The sequence below is a fragment of the Bubalus kerabau genome, chromosome X, assembly GCF_029407905.1.
Source record: "Bubalus kerabau isolate K-KA32 ecotype Philippines breed swamp buffalo chromosome X, PCC_UOA_SB_1v2, whole genome shotgun sequence".
Lineage (NCBI taxonomy): Eukaryota > Metazoa > Chordata > Mammalia > Artiodactyla > Bovidae > Bubalus > Bubalus kerabau.
In genome coordinates, this window is record NC_073647.1 from 11,222,277 (window position 1) to 11,245,806 (window position 23,530).

Genomic DNA, 23,530 nt, shown 5'->3' on the forward strand with positions numbered 1-23,530 from the left:
CATCGGAGCCACCAGGGAAGCCCTCTAAGGATAGAACCAAAGTAAAATGGGTTTTTGTCAGCATCAGGGTAGGGGACAATGCTTGTTTTTCTAGAAACATTTCATTATCTCCACCTGGGTTTAGCATTTTGTAATGTCTGTGCTTTTTTGTTAGCCTATTAGACTTCATGAAGAAGCAAATGAAAAGATCAAGAAATTTCTTTAGAGAAAAAAACCTACAGAACATAATAATAATGTTTCACTTCAGCCGTGTCATAGTTTACCAGGTCTTTAATGTAACTTTCACAGAATGAAGAAAGGTCAGACTTCTATCCCTAAATCACCTTCATGATAATGGCAGTTTTTGTTCTTCCCAACCACTGTAGGATCAGTCCTAGCCATCCAGAGGGCAATGTTTTTATTATTTAGTACTTGGGTATGATTTAAATTGACTTCTCTGGTGGCTCAATGGTAAAGAATCCACCTGCCAAGCAGGAGACCTGGGTTCAATCCCTGGGTGGAGACGATCTCCTAGAGAAGGAAATGGCAACCCACTTCAGCATTCTTGCCTGGAAAATCCCACAGACATGGGAGCCTGACAGGTGACAGTCCATGGGTTAACAATGACTTGGACACAACTTAATGACTAAATAGCAACAACAGTGATTTAAATGTCTTTTTCCCTAACTCTAATGCTGTTTTCCAGATATTTCCCCAAACTTCAGATAACATGATTATGGAAGAAAAGAAATTTGGACTGCATTTCCTTCATTTTATCTCTCATTGCAGAAAGTCCTAAAAAATAATCCCACCATACTGACCTCTGCATACAGAACATATTTAAACAAAAGTAAAAATTGGGAGTCAGAAATATACAAAAATTGTTTAAAAGTATAAAAGCATCTATAAATAAACTATTTTTAGGATGTCACATATATATACTATCCACTCCAGGGAAGGCATCAATTTAAGCCACTTATATTTATCACATCTCAAGACGCCCCAATGAAGAAGCTGAGTGGATGACTTCACATGTTATTACCCAGTAGGTATGTTAAACTGCATATTCCCAGGTCTTGCCCTCAAATATTCTGAATCAGCTAGAGTCTGTTAATCCACGTTTAAATATGGCCCTCCAAGTGAGTTCAGCACAGTTGGTCAGTAGACCACCCTTGAGAAATACCAGCAAACATACTGTGTGTAATTAAAATATTCTAAAAAGGTCACTGACCTTTCACTGAGCCTAGAAATGTTGTCATTTGAAACTGAAAATGTCAGATCAGATCCTCTTGGTTTAGCACAGCAGACATTATGGCAAAGTATGTAAGATTCCTTGCATGTGACAGCAGATCTGGGGAAAGGAGCGTTGGATGCCTGGAAGGAAAATGCTATAAATCTCTTAATTTGTTGCTTAGACCCTGTCCTGTTCTTTCCAATGCACTGCATGATCCCTGAAGGCATGGTCACATCTAAGAAAAAGTTTTCAAAGGCAATGCTTCATAGTGCATTCTCTAGACAGAATGAGAACGTGTCAGAATTACAGAGGTTCTAAGGGATGGTGGGGTCCAACCTAATACTTTGATCTCTGTCCCTATTCTCCACTGGGCTGCTCTTTGGGCATCTATCCCCTTTGTCCAAGAATTTGGTCCTTTTTGTCTCACTTTGATAATTTCACTTCTTTATCACTGCCTTGATAACCTTGTTGGCCCTAGCTACTTTCCAGCCCTGGCTTGCAATAGCATGATTTAGCTGCTGTCCAAGAACTTGCTTGATCACTGACCTACCTAATTTACCAGCTACCAATCTTACACCACTCTGCCTAATCCTCCTGTTGCTCTGGCATCACATTATACTCGATTTTTTCCCTTAATTAACACCTTGTAGAAACTCCATAGGGTTGAATTTCCTTCTATGGGTAATTGAGATAAAGTAAGAGGCCTTGGTTCTCATGGAGAATAGGGTTCCAGGAGCAACGAAGGCTATTCTTCCATCCCTGATTTTTTGAGCCTACCTATGGCCCTGGGTCAGGGAGATACCCTGGAGAAGGAAATGGCAACCTACTCCAGTAATCTTGCCTGGGAAATCCTATGGACAAAGGAGCCTGGCAGGCTACAGTCAATGGGGTTGCAAAAGATTCAGACACAACTTAGCGACTAAACAACTATTGCTCCTGATAGATGGTTTCATGACATCCCGTTGGTCAGACCCTGAGGCTGCTGCCCCAACACTTTGGACCATAGCTTTAAAATCACCTCTGCAAAGGATTCCTACCTTCTCTGTTATTGTTGTTACATCTGACTCTTTTTGCTACCTTTTTAAAGCTCCACATTTTCCTTCGATGCTTAATTTGCATGCTCCTAAGATTTAAAATGGTCAATCACTCCCTACTCCTTGAAATACTTTCTTGCCTTGGTGTGTATCAGGTTTTTTGGTGTGGTTTTTTTTTTTTTTTCTTTTTGGTAAAAATGAAGTTTCCCCAATTGAAACAGAGGTAGGAATGAGGGTCCCTGACCCATGTTCCCTGAACTTCACACTTGCCTTCCCTTTCCCATAATGGCCTTCTGGTGTGCTGAGTCACTCAGTCATGTCCAACTCTTTGCAACCCCATGGACTGTAGCCTGAAAGGCCCCTCTCTCCATGGAATTTTCCAGGCAAGAATACTGGAGTGGATTGCCATTGCCTCCTTAGTGGATCTTCCTGACCCAGGAATTGAACCCATGTTGGCCCCATCTCCTGCATTGCAGGCAAATTCTTTGCCACTGAGCCCCATGGAAGCCTGGTGGTAAATCAATATAATTCCTGAGGTCTCTAGAAGTTTGCAAAGTACAAAAGATGAGAAAAATGTTCTAAGAACAATTCTAGGTGTTGGTGAAACATATAGAGTATTTGCATTTTAGATCACTCAGGGATAAATTTAATTCCGTCACCATAATCAGATGGCTGTCACTAATCAGGCATGCATGTGTTTTATACACACAAATCTGTGCATCAAGCTAGGAAGCTTATGTTTCCACTGGGAGAAGTGAATAATAATAACAATAATAATAGGACCTAACATTTACAGGGTAAAGGCTATGGGTCAGGTACCATAGTGAGTGGTTTACCTTCTATGCATAAGTTATTGTTCACAGCCACCATGTAAGATAAGCAACTATTCCCATTTTACAGCTGATGAAATGGGCTGGAGAGGTTAAGCAGTTTGCCCCTCTATGTGACAGATTTGCACACACGCCTTACTGACCCTAAAGCCTTTTCTGTTTCCAACACACTATGCAGCACTGAAATATGGGCTCAATAGAATGTCTAAACGCATTTCAAGCATTCCTTGAAATTCTGTATTCATCATCAATAGAAACAATACAACAGTAAAGCAAGGAGATTTGAAAATAAAAGCAGAGCCAAGTAGCGTTGGGAAACACACTCATAACAAGTTGGGTGTTTCAAAGCAAAGGAGTCCAATGTGCCGCAAATCTTTTCAATATTGAACCACTCAAATGCTCTCTCTAATCAGCAGCAGTGCAGACATTTAGGGTTTCACTTTTGATATGAATGTGAAAACTCTGGGTCTGGTATCTCAACACAGCTGTTCCAAGGCCCCTAGGGAAGGGCACCGAGAAAGACGGCAGTGTGGGCATAGTGGAGATTTTGCCAGATGGTTCCTCTCCACATTAGACTCTCCTCAGCATATTTTATTTATTTAACCCTATCCTGTCTGATCCCTCACAGAAAACAGTTTTCCTCTAAAGGCATATTTTCCCCAGATCTTTGTGGAACTTGACATTTTAATAGGCACCATAGTGTATTCGAATTTCATAAATAATAGGTCAGCTTTTTTACACTCTCAGTCATTTAACAGCTTTCCCAGCAGGATATTTCTTTCATGCAGTCTACCTCTTATTTATTTATGTAATTTTTCAACCTGAGATCTAAGCTCTCAGGCTCTCTCCCTCTATCTGCCTCCTTCCCACCCCACTCCTGTTTGTTCTACATGTTCCTAGCTTCTGTGGAATCTTCTGCTTTCCAACCTTCCAAGGACTTGCTTTTTTCTCCTTTCTAGCTTGTCTGCCCTCTCTGTTTGCCTTATCTGGAAGGTTCCACTTACTTTAACATTCCTTCTCTGTAGGAAGTTTAATTGCCCATATGAATCTGACTCCTAGTCAGGTCCACACTTTGCTTCAATACTTAAATGTTTCCATTTCAGAGCATTCCCGCTAATCCCTCCCCCCAGCTGCATTCTTAAGCATAAATTTCTGAGCCCTACCCTGGAGCACTGTGTGCCTTCCTGCTAATCCTATACTCTTGTGATTTTCAAACCACTAGAAGTCTTGCAGGTTCTAATGAGTTAATCCAAGACAACCATAGAATCTGGGGGAGATTCAGGGTACCTGTCTCTGGGATGCACACCAATGAGAGCTGTAACCAGCAAAGCTCCATTTTTATATTTTTAAAATATTGTTTCAGAGAAAATTTCATTTGAAACAAATAATCTACTAAAACATCTGATATATATATATATTATATATATAACCATTATATATATATATATATATATATATATAATGGTAAAGGATATATATATATATCCTTTACCATTAGCCTATACTTAGTAACTCTTCCATTAATTTATGACTCAATCTACAAGTCTGGGGATGACAGGTAACAAGCTACACATTAGTCTGTAAACAAGATAGAATATTAGTTCAAAACAGAAGATGGATTTGAGCTCCACACTGTCAACATGTGATACTGTTCAATTTCGGTTCGTGTCAAAGAAAGAAACATAAGTATAGGTTTGAGAATTCCAATAAATGTTGTATCATCGGGCAGAGGGTAAGCTTCAGATACCTCTACAGGAAATAATATGAATGCAATAATAACATTAAAGATTTATTTCTGTAACCAGCTAAGGCACTAAAGTTTGAAATATTACAGAAAGGGAGTGTGAGCGGCAATAGCATCCTTGCCACATTGCAACTTAAATCCCCTTTAACAAGAATAGCTTCTTCTTGAAGCCTGACAAAAAGAAAGATGTTGACATGGATGCCAATGTAGTCACTATGGCTTCTTAATTTATTTCCTAGAAAGCAAAGTCGGGGGACACAGCTTCAGGGAATAAAACATATATGGCATTTGGCTACATGAGTCTGCTGCTGCTGCTAAGTCACTTCAGTCATGTCTGACTCTGTGTGACCCCATAGATGGCAGCGCACCAGGCTCCCCCATCCCTGGGATTCTCCAGGCAAGAACACTGGAGTGGGTTGCCATTTCCTTCTCCAATGCATGAAAGTGAAAAGTGAAAGTGAAGTTGCTCAGTCGTGTCTGACCCTCAGCGACCCCATGGACTGCAGCCTTCCAGGCTCCTCCGTCCATGGGATTTTCCAGGCAAGAGTACTAGAGTGGGGTGCCATTGCCTTCTCCGTACATGAGTCTGAGATAACTGGATATGACTCTCGATATATAACGTCTTCCTGTGAATATTCCAGGGGGCTTCAGCCCTGAGTCTATGCCCCAACCACTAATGCCGAAGAACGTAAAGTTGAACAGTTCTATAATGACCTACAAGACCTTCTAGAACTAACACCCAAAAATGATGTCCTTTTCCTTCTAAGGGACTGGAATGCAAAAGTAGGAAGTCAAGAGATACCGGGAATAACAGGCAAGCTAGCCTTGGAGTACAAAATGAAGCAAGGCAAAGGCTAACAGAGTTTTGCCAAGAGAATGCACTGGTCATAGCAAACACCCTCTTCCAGCAACACAAGACAAGACTACACATGGACATCACCAGATGGTCAATACCAATATCAGATTGATTGTACTCTTTGTGGCCAAAGATGGAGGAGCTCTAGACAGTTAGCAAAAACAAGACAGGGAGTTGACTGTGGCTCAGATCATAAACACCTTATTGCAAAATTCAGACTTAATTGAAGAAAGTAGGGAAAACTACTAGGCCATTCAGGTATGACCTAAATCAAATCCCTTCTGATTATACAGTAGAAGTAACAAAACATTCTGGGAATTAGATCTGCTAGACAAAGTGCCTGAAGAACTATAGACAAAGTTCATGACATTGTACAGGAGGCAGTGATCAAGACCATCCCCAAGAAAAAGAAATGCAAAAAGGCAAAATGGTTGTCTGAGGAGGCCTTACAAATAGCTGAGAAAAGAAGAGAAGCAAAAGGCAAAGGAGAAAAGGAAAGATATACCCATCTGAAGGCAGAGTTCCAAAGAATAGCAAGGAGAGATAAGAAAGCCTTCCTCAGCGGTCAATGCAAAGAAATAGAGGAAAACAATAGAATGAGAAAGCCTAGAGATCTCTTCAAAACAGAGATACCAAGGGAACATTTCATGCAAAGATGGGCACAATAAAGGACAGAAATGGTATGAACCTAACAGAAGCAGAAGATGTTAAGAAGAGATGGCAAGAATACACAGAAGAACTATACAAAAAAGATCTTCATGACCCAGATAACCATGATGATGTGATCACTCACCTAGAGCCAGACATCCTGGAACACAAAGTCAACTGGACCTTAGGAAGCATCACTACTAACAAAGCGAGTGGAGGTGATGGAATTCCAGTTGAGCTATTTCAAGTCCTAAAAGATGATGCCATGAAAGTGCTGCACTCAATATGCCAGCAAATTTTCAAAACTCAGCAGTGGCCACAGGACTGGAAAGGTCAGTTTTCATTCCAATCCCAAAGAAAGGCAATTATATAGAATATTCAAACTACTCCAAAATTGCACTCATCTCACATGCTAGCAAAGTAATGTTCAAAATTCTCCAAGTGAGGCTTCAACAGTATGTGAACTGAGAACTAGCCAGAGGAACCAGAGATCATAATTCCAACATCCATTGGAACATCGAAAAAGCAAGAGAGTGTTTCAGAAAAAACATCTACTTCTGCTTTATTGACTACGCCAAAGCCTTTGACTGTGTGGATCACAACAAACTATGAAAAATTCTTCAAGAGATGGGAATACCAGACCACCTTACCTGCCTCCTGAGAAATCTGTATGCAGGTCAAGAAGCAACAGGTAGAACCGGACATGGAACAACAGACTGGTTCCAAATTGGGAAAGGAGTATGTCAAGGCTATGTATTGTCAACCTGCTTATTTAATTTCTATGCAGAGTACATCATGTGAAATGTTGGGCTGGATGAAGCACAAGCTGGAATCAAGATAGCTGGGAGAACTATCAGTAACCTCAGATATGCAGATGACACCACTCTTATGGCAGACAGCAAAGAGGAACTGAAGGCCTCTTAAAAGTGAAAGAAGAGAGTGAAAAAGCTGCCTTAAAACTCAACATTGAGAAAACTAAAATCAAAGCATCCAGTCCCACCACTTCATGGCAAATAAATGGGGAAACAATGGAAACAGTGACAGATTTTATTTTCTTGGGCTCTAAAATCACTGGAGATGGTGACTGCAGCCATAAAATTAAAAGATGCTTGCTCCTTGGAAGAAAAGTTATGACCAACCTAGCTGCTGCTGCTAAGTCGCTTCAGTCGTGTCCGACTCTATGTGACCCAATGGACAGCAGCCCACCAGGCTCCCCCGTCCCTGGGATTCTCCAGGCAAGAACACTGGAGTGGGTTGCCATTTCCTTCTCCAATGCATGAAAGTGAAAAGTGAAAGTGACGTCGCTCAGTCATATCCAACTCATAGCGACCCCATGGACTGCAGCCTACCAGGCTCCTCTGTCCATGGGATTTTCCAGGCAAGAGTACTGGAGTGGGGTGCCATTGCCTTCTCTGAGTGACCAACCTAGACAGCATATTAAAAAGTAGAGACATTACTTTGCGACAAAAGTCTGTCTAGTCAAGCTATGGTTTTTCCAGTAGTCATGGATGAATGTAAGAGTTGTGCCATAAATAAAGCTGAGGACCAAAGAATTGATGCTTTTGAACTGGACTCTTGAGAGTCCCTTGGACTGCAAGGAGATCAAACCAGTCAATCCTAAAGGAAATCAACCCTGAATATTCATTAGGACTGATGCTAAAGCTGAAGCTCCAATACTTTGGCCATCTGATGTGAAGAACTGACTCACTAGAAAAGATCCTGATGCTGAGAAAGATTGAGGGCAGGAGGAGAAGAGGACAAAAGAGGATGAGATGGTTGGATGGCATCACCGACTTGATGGACATGTATTTGAGCAAGCTCCAGGAGTTGGCGATGGACAAGGAAGCCTGCCATGCTGCAGTCTGTGGGGTCACAAAGAGTCGGACATGACTGAGTGACTGAACTAAACTGAACCCTGAGTATCTAAAGTGGATGTCACCAAGGAGAGGATCCACTGAATACACAGGTGTGGTGTTGCCACAGGTGTTAGTGAATTTGATTCTCCTCCAAGAGAAACCAGTGGGAATGAAGGAATTTATCTAACTGCATAAAGCATAGCTTCTTTCAGTCTAGTACATAGGAACTATTTTATTTAACCTCACATTCAAACAGTTTTATCTATGCAGTACACATAGTAGTTGATTTGCCTGCACCTTCCCAAAGCCCTTCTCAGAGTCTGTTGTCACAGCTCCTGCTGAGGTTGACCCTTCTTCCAAGCACCATCACTGCTTATACCTAGGATGGAAAATTGATCACAAACTGGGTTCAAGATCCAGCTCTCCCTCATTACTCTATGACATTAAATAAGCTGCTTAAGCTTATTTAACCTCATCCATAAGAACTTCATTTGCCTCATCTACAAGATGATGATGATAAATACATCACATCATTAGAGTAGAATTTAAATGAAATAATGTGGGGGAAATGCTATACAAATATCAGTTATAATTAATTTATTGATCTTTTGCTAGAGAAAAAAAAATTATTTCATCACTTTGAGGAAACTGACTTGGCTGATATTTTTATTGAAGTGGAACATATATGTCTCTGGTTTTTGTTAAACTGAACTGAATGGAATACATCCACAAATATAAAATATCTTCAATGGTTACAACTATGTGTCTCTCAAACTCAAATGCCCCCAGGACCTTGGTAAAGGACACTGATACGTGAATTGGGTCAACAAGAATATAATCATGCAACAATAATGGTGGGCCCTCTACCAAACCATAGAGTGTTAAAATTCTGAATATATGTCTCTGAATATGCACACACATTCTCTGTCTCTCTCATCCCAATATCCAGGCTATCAGTTCAGTCAGTATCAGTTCAGTCACTCAGTCGTGTCCAACTCTTTGCGACCCCATGAACTGCAGCATGCCAGGCCTCCCTGTCCATCACCAACTCCCGGAGTCCACCCAAACCCATGTACACTGAGTCGGTGATGCCATCCAATGATCTCATCCTCTGCCATCCCCTTCTCCTCCTGCCCTCAATCTTTCCCAGCATCAGGGTCTTTTCAAATGAGTCAGCTCTTCACATCAGGTGGCCAAAGTATTGGAGTTTCAGCTTCAACATCAGTCCTTCCAATGAACACCCAGGACTGATCTCCTTTAGGAAGGACTGATTGGATCTCCTTGCAGTCCAAGGAACTCTCAAGAGTCTTCTCCAACACCACAGTTCAAAAGCAACAATTCTTAAGCTCTCAGCTTTCTTTATAGTCCAACTCTCACATCCATACATGACTACTGGAAAAACCATAGCCTTGACTAGACGGATCTTTGTTGGCAAAGTAATGTCTCTGCTTTTGAATGTGCTATCTAGGTTGGTCATAACTTTCCTTCCAAGGAGTAAGCATCTTTTAATTTCATGTCTGCAATCACCATCTGCAGTGATTTGGAGCCCCCAAAAATAAAGTCTGACACTGTTTCCATTGTTTCCCCATCTATTTGCCATGAAGTGATGGGACCAGATGCCATGATCTTAGTTTTCTGAATGTAGAACTTTAAGCCAACTTTTTCACTCTCCTCTCTCACTTTCATCAAGAGGCTCTTTAGTTCTTCACTTTCTGCCATAAGGGTGGTGTCATCTGCATATCTGATGTTATTAATATTTCTCCTGGCAATCTTGATTCCAGCTTGTGCTTCCTCCAGCCCAGCATTTCTCATGATGAGTTACACCATTTTCAAGCTCTGCTAAGGAGGCTGGGTGGAAATCAGTTTAACTGTTCCATCTTTTCACCTTTATCTTTACATCCTCAAGACACACTCCTGCCTGAAGCCAAAAGAATTAAATGGTACTGTAAATACATGATATTCTCTCAGGAAACTTTTCTTAGTTTACCTTCTACCTCATTGGCAGCTTATTCTTGGTATCTTTTGCTGGCCTCACTTCCTCTTCCCAACTTCCAGATGAGGTGTCTCACGGCTCAGTTCTGAAGCTCCAATACTTTGGCCACCTAATGGAAGAGCCAGCTCATTGGAAAAGGCCCGGATACTGGGAAAGATTGAAGGCAGGAGAAGGGGACAACCGAGGATGAGATGCTTAGATGGCATCACTGACTCAATGGACATGAGTTAGGCAAGCTCCAGGAGTTGGTGAAGGACAGGAAAGCCTGGTGTGCTGCAGTCCATAGGGTCACAAAGAGTCGGAAAGAACTTAGCAACTGAATAACAACAACCTAACTGCACTCCCTGCTTTAGACCTTGATCTCATATAGCCCATTCTCCCAAAAGCAGCTGAATGAGTCTTTTAAATTCAGACACATACAAGGGCCCATGAGAATGCACATGATCTGATCCTTCCTCAACTTCTCTGACTTCATTTCCTATCACTATATCCACTGACCATTCTGTTTCAGCCACAATGACCTCTGTAGTAAGTAGTCTTATTTTAATGGCCCCCAATTATCCTTGGGATAGGCAGATCCCCTGGAGGAGGAAGTGGCAACCCACTCCAATATAATTCTTGCCTAGGAAATCCCATGGACAGAGGAGCCTGGCGGGCTACAGTCCATGGGGTTACAAAGAGTTGGACATGACTGAGCATGCATGCGACAATCCTTGTCTCCTGGTGTTCACCGCCTTGTGCAATCCTCTACCCTTCAGTGTCGACTGGACTTAGTGATCCACCTCTAGAAACAGGATATTACAAAAGTAATGGCAAGTGACTTCAGAGATTGGGTTATAAAAACTGGATCCCATATTCACCCTATCTTGCTCCCTCTGTTGCTAAATCAGAGAGAAGACAACTGCCACATGGTGAGCTTCCTTATGGAGAAGGCCATGTGTTAAGAGACCAAGGTGGGCCTCTGAGGAAGCCAATAGCCAACAAAGAACTGAGGACTTCAACCCAACACACTGCAAGAACTGAATCATTCCAGCAGCCATGTGTGTAAGCTAGGAAGTGGATCCTCCCCAAGTCAAGCCTTGAGGTAAATTCATCTGAGGTGACACCTTGATTGCAGCCTTGCAAGCCAGAGATACACAGTTAAATCACAACCAGATTTTGTTAAACCTGTGCTCACTGTGATATAATGAATAACTTCTGTCTTAAGTCACTAGGTATTGGGGTAGCATTACACAACAATATGTAACCAATCCAGCCTCACTGAACATACCAGGAACATTCCTACTTTAGGGCTTTTGTAGTACACTTCTTTCTGCCTGGAATACTCTTTCCCTAGTTGCATGGTTCTCTCCCTCCAACTTTGCTCAAATGTTACCTTCACAGGGTACTTTTCCCTCAGCACCATTTATAAAAACAGTACACATTACCCAGTGTTTCTGATACCCTCATACTTGTTTTTACTTTTCTATTTCTTACTCCCACATGATGAATTATATATTTATTCATTTATTGCCTGTCTTCCTCTATTAGAATATCAGTTCTATAGCAAGCTATGATATTTTCCATTTTGTTGATGCTATATCCTTATTACCTAGAACTATTCCTTTACATGGGGACACTATAAATATCGGTTGAATGAATACAGTGAGTTGCCAGCTGTACAATGCAGAGCCATAAAAGGTTAAAAAAGTAGTAGTGTTCAGGGGTGATGCTTGAATTGAGAGCCAAGAAGATATGTCAACTGAAGCATCAGTATCAGAGACTTGGGAAGAGGAATTCAAAGAGGCAGAAATCCAGAAACACCAGGACAAAACAATAGAATTCCATCAGGAGAGTAAAAAGGTAGAGCCTGAAGCATTATATTAGAACTAAGCAGTAGAGGAAGAAGAAATGATCATACTAGAACAAATTTCGAACTGAAAGCTGACAGAATTTTGATGATAAATTAAATACTGCAATGTGAGACAGAGAAGACTTTTATATGATTGCAAATCTTGTGACTTGAGCAACTAATGAATAGTTGTGTTGCCTTTTACAGAGTTAAGTAGCACTGTGGAAGGAGAAGTTTTGTGAGATATGAGGCATTAGAAAATCAACAGTTCTTGCTTGGATATGTTAAGTTTGAGGTAATTATTCATTCATGCTTTTATTTAAAATGTAGTTGACATAATATTAGTTTCACGTGCATAACATAATAATGTGGTATTTTTATAGATTATATACTATATAAAGCTATTATAAAATATTGGCTATCTTCCCTGTGCTGTACATTACATCCTTGTAGCTTACTTGTTTTATACCTAGTAGTTTGTACCTCTTAATCCCTCTTACCTGTTTTGCCTGTCTTCCACCTCTCTCCTCTCAGGCAACCACCACTTTCCTCTCTGTATCTGTAGGTCTCTTTCTCTTTAGGTATATTCATACCATTTTTTGTTTTTTAAATTCCACATAGATGTGAAAACATACAGTATTTGTCCTTCTCTGCTTGACTTCCTTCACTAAGCATAATACCAGACAGCTCCATCTATGCTGTTACAAATGGCAAAATTTCATTCTTTTTATGGCTGAGTAATATTCCATTGTACATGCATGCCACATTTTCTTTATCCATTCATCTATTGGTGGAGACTAAGTTTGTTTCCCGGAGAAGGCAATGGCAAGCCACTCCAGTACTCTTGCCTGGAAAATCCCATGGACAGAGGAGCCTGGTAGGCCGCAGTCCATGGGGTCGCTACCAGTCAGACACAACTGAGCGACTTCACTTTCACTTTTCACTTTCATGCATTGGAGAAGGAAATAGCAACCCACTCCAGTGTTCTTGCCTGGAGAATCCCAGGGACAGGGGAGCCTGGTGGGCTGCCGTCTATGGGGTCGCACAGAGTCAGACACAACTGAAGGGACTTAGCAGCAGCAGCAGCAAGGTTGTTTCCATATCTTGGTTATTGTAAATAATATTGCTATGAACATTGGGGTGCATGTATCTCTTCAAATTAGTGTTTTCATTTACTTAAGGCATTTTTTAGATATCCAAACATTATAAGTTGTAAACACTGTATGTTGTAAACGCCAAACAATGGAGTTGTAGGTTATGGTATAAATCTATGTAGTATCCATCACACTGGATGAATTCCCCTAGGTTCTATGCATGGATAAAGAAGAGAATAGAGGGTTTAGCCCTGCAAATAATCTAGTCATTAGAGTTTAGAAAAACAAGGAGGATTCAACAAGAAGTCCTAGGAAGGCTGAAAATCAAGAGAGTGTGGCATGCCAAGAACCAAGCAAAGAACGTTATTTCAAAAGGAAAGAAGTGTATGTGGCCATATTAATGCTACACTTAGATCTACCTTGTAGGGGGATGGTTGGCCAGCAACCCCAGCTTTCATCTTTCTGTATCTCCCATGCTATTTGTGGTGAGGCCATGCTTCCTTTATACACTTGCTCACCAATGACTGAGCACAGCATGGGGTTCTACTGTAGGTTGTGGGACTCTTCAGGTGTATAACTGTGGCTCAATGACTCTTCTGAGCCTCTTCCTACTTTATGCATTTTTCCTTCTCTCTTTTCACAGGTATCTGACCTTTATCACAGACGCTTTCCCTACCTTCTCCTGCTCTCTCCCTTTTATCATTCATAAGTACTGCTCTCAATAATTCCCTTGTACCTTAATCACATCTTGACATCTGCTCCTCTAAGGACCCAACTTGATGCAGAAGAATTAACTGTATCAATGACATTGAGAGGCAAGTTAAGATGAGGAAATATATTTGACCACCATCTTAAAAAAGATAATGGTCATTCATGATGTTAACAAAAGCCATCTTAGTTAAAGAACGGGAATGAGAGTCTGATTGACTGAAGTTTGATTTTAAAAAAAAAACAGGAGATAGAGAGTGTGAGTGCAAATGTCTATTTTTAGCATTTTTTTTTTAATTTTATTTTATTTTTAAACTTTACATAACTGTGTTAGATTTGCCAAATAGCATTTTTATTATAAAAGAAAGCAAAAGATAGGGTGGAAAGCTAGAGAGAGATGTCAGGTCAATGAAAGAATTTTTAAGATGAAGAAAATTACATGCTTGTAGTTGATGATAATGATCCTTGAGAGGGATAAATTTGATTTTGCAAGATAAAGGGAAGATAACTGCTGGAGTGAAATAGTTGAGAAGAGAGACTGAGAGGGGATGAGATCCAGTACATATGGAAAGGACTAGCCTTAGATGAGACCAGGGACAGTTTACCTATTGTAAAAGGACATCAGAGATGGGCTGGTATTTCAGGTAGGAAGATGAAATAGCTTCATTCTGATTGCTTTTATTTTCTCAGTGAAATAAGATTAGCAGGTCAGGTTGAGTAGTAAAGGAGCTATGGATGGTTTATAAAGGGAACTAGTGAAAATACTTTCTGGGAAAATGGGAGCACAAGTTTCCCTGAGAAGTGTGTTAGGGAAATGAGATTTATAGATCTCAATTTAAAGTTAATTCAGCCAGAAGAACTGTGATTTTTTATGTGTGTGTGGCAAATCTCAGTGTTGCAAAATACTGAACTACTTTGTTTCTCTCTCACCTTCTTTTCTCATTTGTGCTTCGTCTAGTTTCACTTGATTATGTGGTGGCACATGCAGAGGCCTTGCACCAGGCACTTCAGATCAGAGTTCCTAGTGCAAAATGGCTGTGCTCACCACTTCAGCTTGGTGGACCATGTGCAAAAGCACTGTGCATGACACTTCAAGATGGCAATGACATACAGGGTGCAGAAATGCTGTACCTAGCACTTTGATCTGGGATGCCATGAGCAGCATAGCTATTCCTGGCCCACAAGAACTCTGTCCCCTTCCCCTGCTGACAAGAACCTTATAATGCAGCTCCAACAATGGCCTCTCAGGGAGAGAAATATACTCGAGGGTTCAAGCTCCCACCTTTCCATTCTTTGATCAAAGAGAAGATACCCACCTCAGACAGCTGTGACCCTCCCTAATGGACCAAGAAGGTCAGGAGTAACATGGCTAAGTTTTTCTGGCCTGATGGCATGCATGCATGCTAAGTAACTTCAGTCATGTCCAACTGTTTTTGACCCCATGGACTAGCCCACCAGGCTCCTCTGTCCATGAGATTCTCCAGGCAAGAATACTGGAGTGGTTTGCCATGCCCTTCTCCAGGGGATCTTCCCAACCCAGGGATAGAACCCATGTCTCTTATGTCTCCTGCATTGGCAGGTGGCTTCTTTACCACTAGCATCATCTGGGAAGCCCTTGGCAGTCCTGTCTAAACTCATATAACTGAGACGGGAGTAATTATCTCAAGTACTGGCATTGAAAATTCAAGGGTTGCTGCTGCTGCTGCTAAGTCGCTTCAGTCGTGTCCGACTCTGTGCGACCCCATAGACGGCAGCCTACCAGGCTCCCCCGTCCCTGGGATTCTCCAGGCAAGAACACTGGAGTGGGTTGCCATTTCCTTCTCTAATGCATGAAAGTGAAAAGTGAAAGTGAAGTCGCTCAGTCGTGTCCGACTCTTAGCGACCCCGTGGACTACAGCCTACCAGGCCAGAATCCATGCCATTTGCATGCTTCCTATTTTGGTCTTTTAAAAAATCTATTAACAATTTGGTGCTTGTTCTAAATTTCCTGAACCGAAAATCTTATCTGGGTCATATTTTGTAACATTTGCATTGCAACAAATGACTCCAATCCCACCACCCTTGGTAGTTTGAAAGAAATCCAAAACAAAACATGTAAGTTACAGGAAACCAAATGTCCACCATACTCAAGGACAGCCCATTACTGTGCATTCTGTAGAACTGGAAGTTTTCAGGTATCACCCCATGACCCCAAAATATTTAATCTTCATATATGATACAGGCTGGCCCCAATACCTGCTGAGAGATGGGGAAAGTTGGCCCAGCATTGGGTCTCAGAATTACAACTCCATTTCTACAACTGGACCTGCTGTGCCAGAGACAAAAGAAATGGGATAAAATTCCCTATGTCCAGTTTTTACGACCTTATAGCAGAATAAAGGTCTTCAAATGGAATGTGGGCACTCCCCCACTGAGGTAATATCAGTTCGTGATCGTTCATTTGAGGGCCTTCTTGATCTCCTCCCCAACCCTCCTCCTATTGCTCCCTCCCTACCCTCTTCATTCATGTTCTGATCTGGGTCACAGGCCCAAAGGGCTCCCTCTATACCAGCCCCCTCCCCCAGAACTCAGTCTAGCAACTATGCTAAATGGGACTAATCACTAACCAGGGTTCAACAACCCATGAAGAAAAGTGTTCCCTTTGAGCTGGGTCCTCAGTAGAGGAGGGCTTATCCAGGTACACATCCCATTTACCACTTCTGATGTGTATACATGGAAAAGTCATAGTAAGGGGTTGAGGAAAGGAAGATTCAGAATAGTTCCTAAATCTGATCTGGGGAATCTTTCAGACCCATGACCCCACTGGCTGACATCCAGAGGCCACACTGTTTTCAAAAGCCTAACAGGAATGCAGACAAAGAGAACAGAAACAAGGTAGTTCATGTTCATTTCAGACTGGGGAATCAAATAGTCCCAGATAACAAGCCCAACAGGAACCACTGAGATCATAGAGAAGACAGAGGCTGACCCATTATAAAGGTATGATCCTAAAAGGAATGAAGGCAGCAGGAAAGAAACCTGTCAATTGGAATAAAGATGAAAAACATCAATCAGGGAACAACTTAAAATCCTCTGGCATCCCTAGAAAACCTCAGGGAAGGCCTCCAAATCTATACTACCACTGACCTTGAGTCTTTGAAAGGGAATGAAATCCTGAGGTCATAATTTGTTTCTCAAAGTGCCCCTAACATTAGGCATAAACTTTAGAAATTGGAAATAGAACAAAATACCCCTACTTCTTCGTTGGTTGAGGTTGCCTACCTGCTTTTAATAACTAAAGTATAGAGGAGGAAGAGCCAGAGGATAAAAAGGCCAGGAGACAAGCCTGCCTACTAGCTGTTGCCCTCCAATGACAGTGGGCACAGAAATCTGAACTAACTGCCCATGGAGACACTGAACTCTGGTGAGTGACCCCTGGCCCCAACCAAGGGATAGCAAGCCAAGGAAACTAGGGTCTAGTCAGTGTACCATATGTAAAACAAGAGGGATACTGGAAGAGAGAATGCCCTCACTGCCCCTGAAAGGGGGACCAGAAATGACAGATACTGTTGACTACCCTCAAAGGCAGGTGGTCCAAATACATGAAGAATGATGGGACCAGAAAACTCCTAAACTGACATTACAACTGACCCTTGGGGAGCCCCAACTGACATTGGACACAAGGAGGAAAGCCTGCGGATTTCTTAGTAGACATCCATGCCACTTAGTTCTGAACACCAGATCAGGCAAACTCAGTCAAAAGAGTAGCACAGTTATGAGGGGATCAGGAAAGCCCAAGAATGGGTATTCATAGAGTCATTAAAATGTACACTAGATGAACACAAGCTCACCCATTCCTTCTTGTGTGTCCCCACATGCCCTGTACCCCTGCTAGGAAGAGCGATCTTACATTAACTGGGCGCCACTCTCCACCTAATGGGAGACAAAGTGGAGACGCGTCCCTTTAGACAAAGGGCGTAAGATGACAATGTTAATGGAGGAGTTCAAACCTCCCTGGACAGAGCAAATTGACCTTCCTGGAGTAAATCCTTAAGTCTGGGCCCAGAGATGGGTGGGACAAGCTGTAAGAGCCAGTCCTGTGACAGTCCATCTAAAACACGCATGTACATGGCCCAACAGAACAGTACCCTCTCAGTCAGTAGACTGTTGAGCATTGCCCCTGTGATACAGGGCCTCACTGACCAGATCCTTACTAAACCATGACACTCATTCTGTAATACTTCCATTTTTCCCCAAAGAAACCCAGTGGGGAATACTGAGTGGGAACCCTCCTCCAGTATGTAGATGACACTCTGATCACCAGCCACACTAAGGACGCCTCTGACAAAAATATTGTAACCACTCTGAACCACCTAGCCAATAAAAGATATAAGGTATCCAAGACAGTCTCGAATATCACAAACTAAGATGACGCGGAGAAGGCAATGGCACCCCACTCCAGTACTCTTGCCTGGAAAATCCCATGGACGGGGGAGCCTGGTAGGTTGCAGTCCATGGGGTCGCTAAGAGTCAGACACGACTGAGCGACTTCACTTTCACTTTTCGCTTTCATGCATTGGAGAAGGAAATGGCAACCCACTCCAGTGTTCTTGCCTGGAGACTCCCAGGGACGGAGGAGCCTGGTGGGCTGCCGTCTATGGGGTCGCACAGAGTCGGACATGACTGAAGTGACTTAGCAGCTTAGCAACAAGATGACCCACCTAAAAGATGACCTACCTAGGCTTTATTCTCACAGACAGTCAGAGAAGCCTACCCCAGGAAAGGAAAGAAGCCATTTACAGGCTTGCCCCTCCTAAAACTAGAAGGCAACTTAGGGGTTTTCTCAGGGGTGGCCGGGTTTTGCCACATCTGGATCCCTAACTAGGGTATAGTAGCCTGGCCTCTATGTGAAAAGTTGAAAGCAAAGAATGATGACCTTTTTGAATGGAATTCAGAATATTGAAGGGGTTTTTCAAGAGCTGAAAAAGCAAGACTTCAGGCTTCCTTCTTAGTCCTCCCAGTTTTAGCTAAACCCTCCGATCTTTATATTCATGAGAAAAAGCAAATTGCCCTTGGGATATTAGCTCAAAAACCATCACCCTTTACTTGGGTGATTGCTTATTTCCTTGAACAATTAGATCAAACCTCTAAAGGGTGTCCTCTTTTCCTACAACCCTGCTACAGGAGGTTGAAAAGTTAACCTTTGGTCAGCCAATCACTATATGGCCTCCATACCAGGTTCAGGCTATAGCAAGTTCTAAGGTAACAGAACAGCTATCACATGGAGAGCTGACTGAAGTTCAAGCTATGCTTTTAGACAACCCAGAGGCTACCATACAAACGTCTCACAAGCTAAATCTTTCCACCCTGCTACCCACAGAAATGGGACCCCTGGAGCAGGATTATACAGAAATCATAGACACAATCTATTCCAATCACCCCAAACTAGGAAGTGAGCCTCTCCCAAATCCTGAACAGGAGGAATGGTTCACAAAAAAGAGCAGTTTTGTGAGAGAGAGGGAAAGGCTGGCAGGACACACAGCAACCTTGCAGACCCAAATCAGAGAAGCAAGAAGCCTTCTCCCCGGGACTTCTGCCCAAAAGGAGAAACTGAGAGCCCTCACCCAAAAATTAGAGCTCAGGACAGGGAAGTTCTTAAATGTTTTCACAGATTTCCAGTATGCACATGCTACATATGCACTACAGGGCTATTTGGAAGGAAAGAGGTAAGGTTGCTGTGGAAAATACACAAGTGAAACATGGCTTAAGGATATTGAAGCTCTTAGAAGCAATATAACTTCCCCAAAGGGTGGTAGTCATTCACAACAGGGGTCAGCAAAAGGGGGATAAAGAGGTAATAAAGGGAAACAAGGCGCATACAACAGCCGGAAGGGCAGTCCTAGGACCAGTAACTTGGCAACTACCCCTCATAACTTCAAGGCCAGATCCATCCGATCATTCCCATGTCTACACAAAGGAAAAATTAGACAAAGCCGCAAAATGGGGCTTTAATAGAGATCTAAGGTCACGAGTAGCTAGTTAATGAACGTGGGCAATACTTCTTTCCCCAAACTGCAAGTGTTGTGCCCTCAGGGAAGATCATGGAACTCGCTACAGAAGGGAAGCCCTATATATTATTTCGCTTTATCAGTCAGACAGTTGAGACATGCTCCAACTTCACAATGAGCAACTCCAACACCAGAACCTCAAGAGGCCCCCAGATAAGATCCATTTGAACCAGGCGGACATATCCAGGAGAAGACTGACAGACTGATTTCACTGTCACACCCAGTGTGTATGTGAGTACCAGGCAATTTCAGCTATGTCTTGGTGCCGGGGTCCAGCCCCAGCTGATCCAGAGTATTCGAAGGAGAGACGGCATAGGCGAGGGTCAGGAAACAACGGCTTAATTACACGTTAATTAAGGATACAAAGAGTAATAGAATGAGGATAGCTCAGTAGGAAAATTCAGTGGAGAAAAGAGGCTGAGTAGCTTGGTTTACACGGGAGACCAATAAAACTTCAAGACAAGAAGTTTGCACCACTTACGTAGGCCGCAGGCATCCTTCCATTCTCCAGAAGGAGAGGAGACACTGAGGCCTCCCCGGTCGGATCTTAGAAGCCCAGGCATAATTAGCAAGCATGGTGGGTTCCGCGCTCCAGATGGAGACTCAGCCAGAATTTGGGAGAGAGAGTGACATGGGGAGACCAAGTTTCAGTGAACAAGGCCCGCACTTTATTTTCCAAAGTAGTTTTTATACCTTAAGTTATGCATAGAGGATAATGGGGGAAGGGGTGGAGTCATGCAAGGACAGCAGTTCCTGGTCCTAATCGAAGCAAGGCTTTCAAACTTATCATATGCAAAAGTTCAGGTGATTGGCATCATCTTCTGGCCAGGAGGCCTGTTAACATTTTAAGAAACTTATTTTTCTCTAAAGGTGATTATTCCAAAGTCAGGCACCAGCCTCCAAAAAAGCATTGGACAAAGCTGCATTTTACATTTCTATACACCCATTATATCAATCAATACACTGCCAAGGACACAGTAGGTAAGGAGTATGGAGACTTAGCAGCAAACATTGGCCCAACAAGTGAAAAACCCTTCACCAATACAATTTCTAATCAATCTTTTAACTACTCAAAGGAATCTGTGTTTAGGCAGTTTAGAACATCTCCTGCCTCTCACAGTTGGGAGGCTCTGAACAATCACATGTGGCCGGAAAAACCTATTCAGGCAGGCTAGAGGATTTCCAAAGGAGTTTTTAGGTTGAAACACTGTCACACCCAGGAATTATTAACTGGAGCTGTAAGCTAACTCTTTTTTCAGAGAGAGGTAGTGGGGGACAGCCCCCTGTAAAGTCAGAGGTGTAGGTGAAAGCACAAAGCAGAAAGTAGGCAGACTCTGGCTTGGGGGGTAGATGCTCGAGAATTTCCAGGGGGACTCCTGAGGCTGGATCCCGCCTTTGCGTATGCCGAGCCTCCTTCCTCATGACCTTTGTCATGGGCGGAGTTCCTCATGCTGGCTCCCGGCAGTGATAGAATTCCAGTTGAGCTATTCCAGATCCTGAAAGATGATGCTGTGGAAAGTGCTGCACTCAATATGCAATATGCACTCAATATGCAATATGCACTCAATATGCAATATGCCGGCTCCCGGCATCTTGGTGTGAGCAGACACATTTTCTGGGTAGATAGAAACATTCTCTACTAGAACTGAAACATTAGCCACAGTGGCTAAGACATTAATAAAAGAAATAATCCCCAGGCTTGCACTCCCAGGATCCCTACAAAGCAATAATTGCCCAGCATTTGTGTCTTAAGCAATAAAGGGAATAACAAGTGTCCTGGGCGTAAAATGGATCTCGCACTAAGCCTGGAGACCCCAATCATTGGGGACTGTAGAGAGATCCAATCAGACTTTTAAAAGGTCCTTAACCGTGTTGCTGCTGCTGCTAAGTCGCTTCAGTCGTGTCCGACTCTGTGCGACCCCACAGACGGCAGCCCACCAGGCTCCCCAGTCCCTGGGATTCTCCAGGCAAGAACACTGGAGTGGGTTGACATTTCCTTCTCCAATGCGTGAAAGTGAAAAGTGAAAGTGAAGTCACTCAGTCGTGTCCGACTCTTCGCGACCCCATGGACTGCAGCCCACCAGGCTCCTCCGTCCATGGGATTTTCCAGGCAAGAGTACTGGAGTGGGGTGCCATCACCTTCTCCACTTAACTGTGTTAGAAAACTCAAAACTGAATTAAGCTGCTTCCTACTGTCCTGCTCTGCATGCGTTTAGCCCTAACAGTTAAATTAAAGTTCATCTGGACTCATGTACGGTAGACCCATTCCCCAAGCCCAAGAGAAAGGACACCTTAACCCCCTTGAAATGGAGAAACTAGGAGAAATCACAAATGCCAAGGCAGAAGATGGTAAACACGTGCAGCCCACACTCACTGACCTGGTCCTAAACCCCTTCCAGCTAGACCAGGTGCACATAAAAACCTGGAAACCCAGTGGATCACAAGCTCAGCACACTCCTTAAGGGAACAGACCCCTGCTGGGTGACCCTAACCACCCACTCTGCCCTGAAGTTGCCGGGATCACTCTGTGGGCACATCACTCTCAATTGAACAGGCCCCACAGAGCCCCCATCTCCAGAGAGACAACCTGAGACAACAGCCCTATTGACTCTCATGTGACCCTCTCTCTGACCTAAAGCTTCTTTTCCGGAAAACAACAGAAGTGTGACCAGGGCTATTCAGGCGGCAGCAGTGAGCCTCAGCACTGCAGTACACTTTTGCTTATATACAGGGCAAACACTGAGATAACTTTTTAAGAAAATTTTCATTTTTAAGAAAACTTGACATGTGACCATCATTCTCTTGCTAATATTTGGGCCATGAACCTTACATTTTCTGGTGTCCTTTGTCTCCATAAGGTTCAGTCAGTCAGTTCAGTCGCGTCTGACTCTTTGTGACCCCATGGACTGCAGCACGCCAGGCTTCCCTGTCCATCACCAACTCCCAGAGCCTGCTCAGACAAATGGTAGTGGACAAATGGTAGTGGCTGCTCGGGGATATGGACAGTTAGGGCCGAGGCCTGGAGGGCACCAAACAGACCTCAAGGCAGCTGGAAGAAGGGCCGTTCCTCTACTCAGGGTTCTGACAGTACCTGAAATCATCAAGAAGGAACCCCAGGAGAGGACCTGAGATGCCCAGCACCCCTCAAGAATGAGGAGCAGAACAAAAGACAGGAGGGATTTGTCATTGGCAAAGCCCACTAACAATTCCTGAGAAATAACGATAGAATTTGGCGAATAATATAAAATCTGACCTCTTTTCCTTTTCTTCCTTTTCCTTTGTGCTGAGTCTAGTTTCACTCGCTCACAAGGGTGCCCCAAGCAGAGGACTCAGACCAGGCACTTCAGACCCGATTTCCTACCACAGAATCCCTGCGCCCTACCTCAATTCAAGATCCCGGCAGCGGCAGGCCAAATGCAGAGATGCTGTGCACATGCTGTGATCTGCAGCCAAATACAGCACACCTGCCCTGCCCCACAAAGACTCCACCCCCTCCCGCAAAAAAACCTATAGAGCGGACCCACCCACAGCACTCTTACCTCTCCATTCTTTCTTTTAAATTTATTTTTAATTGGAGGATAATCGCTTTACAATGTTGTTTTGGTTTCTGCTATACAACAACATGAATCAGCCAAAAGTATACATATAGCCCTCCCTCTTGTGCCTCCCTCCCACC

General features: G+C 43.1%; 1 long non-coding RNA gene across 11 annotated transcripts in view; it reads right to left on the minus strand.

Annotated features, from left to right (window-relative positions):
- The window catches only part of LOC129639603 (uncharacterized), a 206,896-nt gene extending 183,660 nt beyond the window's left edge, over positions 1-23,236 (minus strand). For 10 of the 11 annotated variants that reach the window (XR_008708492.1, XR_008708495.1, XR_008708490.1 and 7 more), the window contains exons 1-2: positions 23,108-23,230; positions 10,169-10,283 (exon numbers count right to left, since the gene is read on the minus strand). This is a non-coding gene — a long non-coding RNA (uncharacterized LOC129639603). Of the gene's footprint in view, positions 1-10,168; positions 10,284-23,107 lie in introns of all 11 variants that reach the window. The other variant, XR_008708493.1, reaches the window with a different exon arrangement.
- Positions 23,237-23,530: the final 294 nt, after the last annotated feature.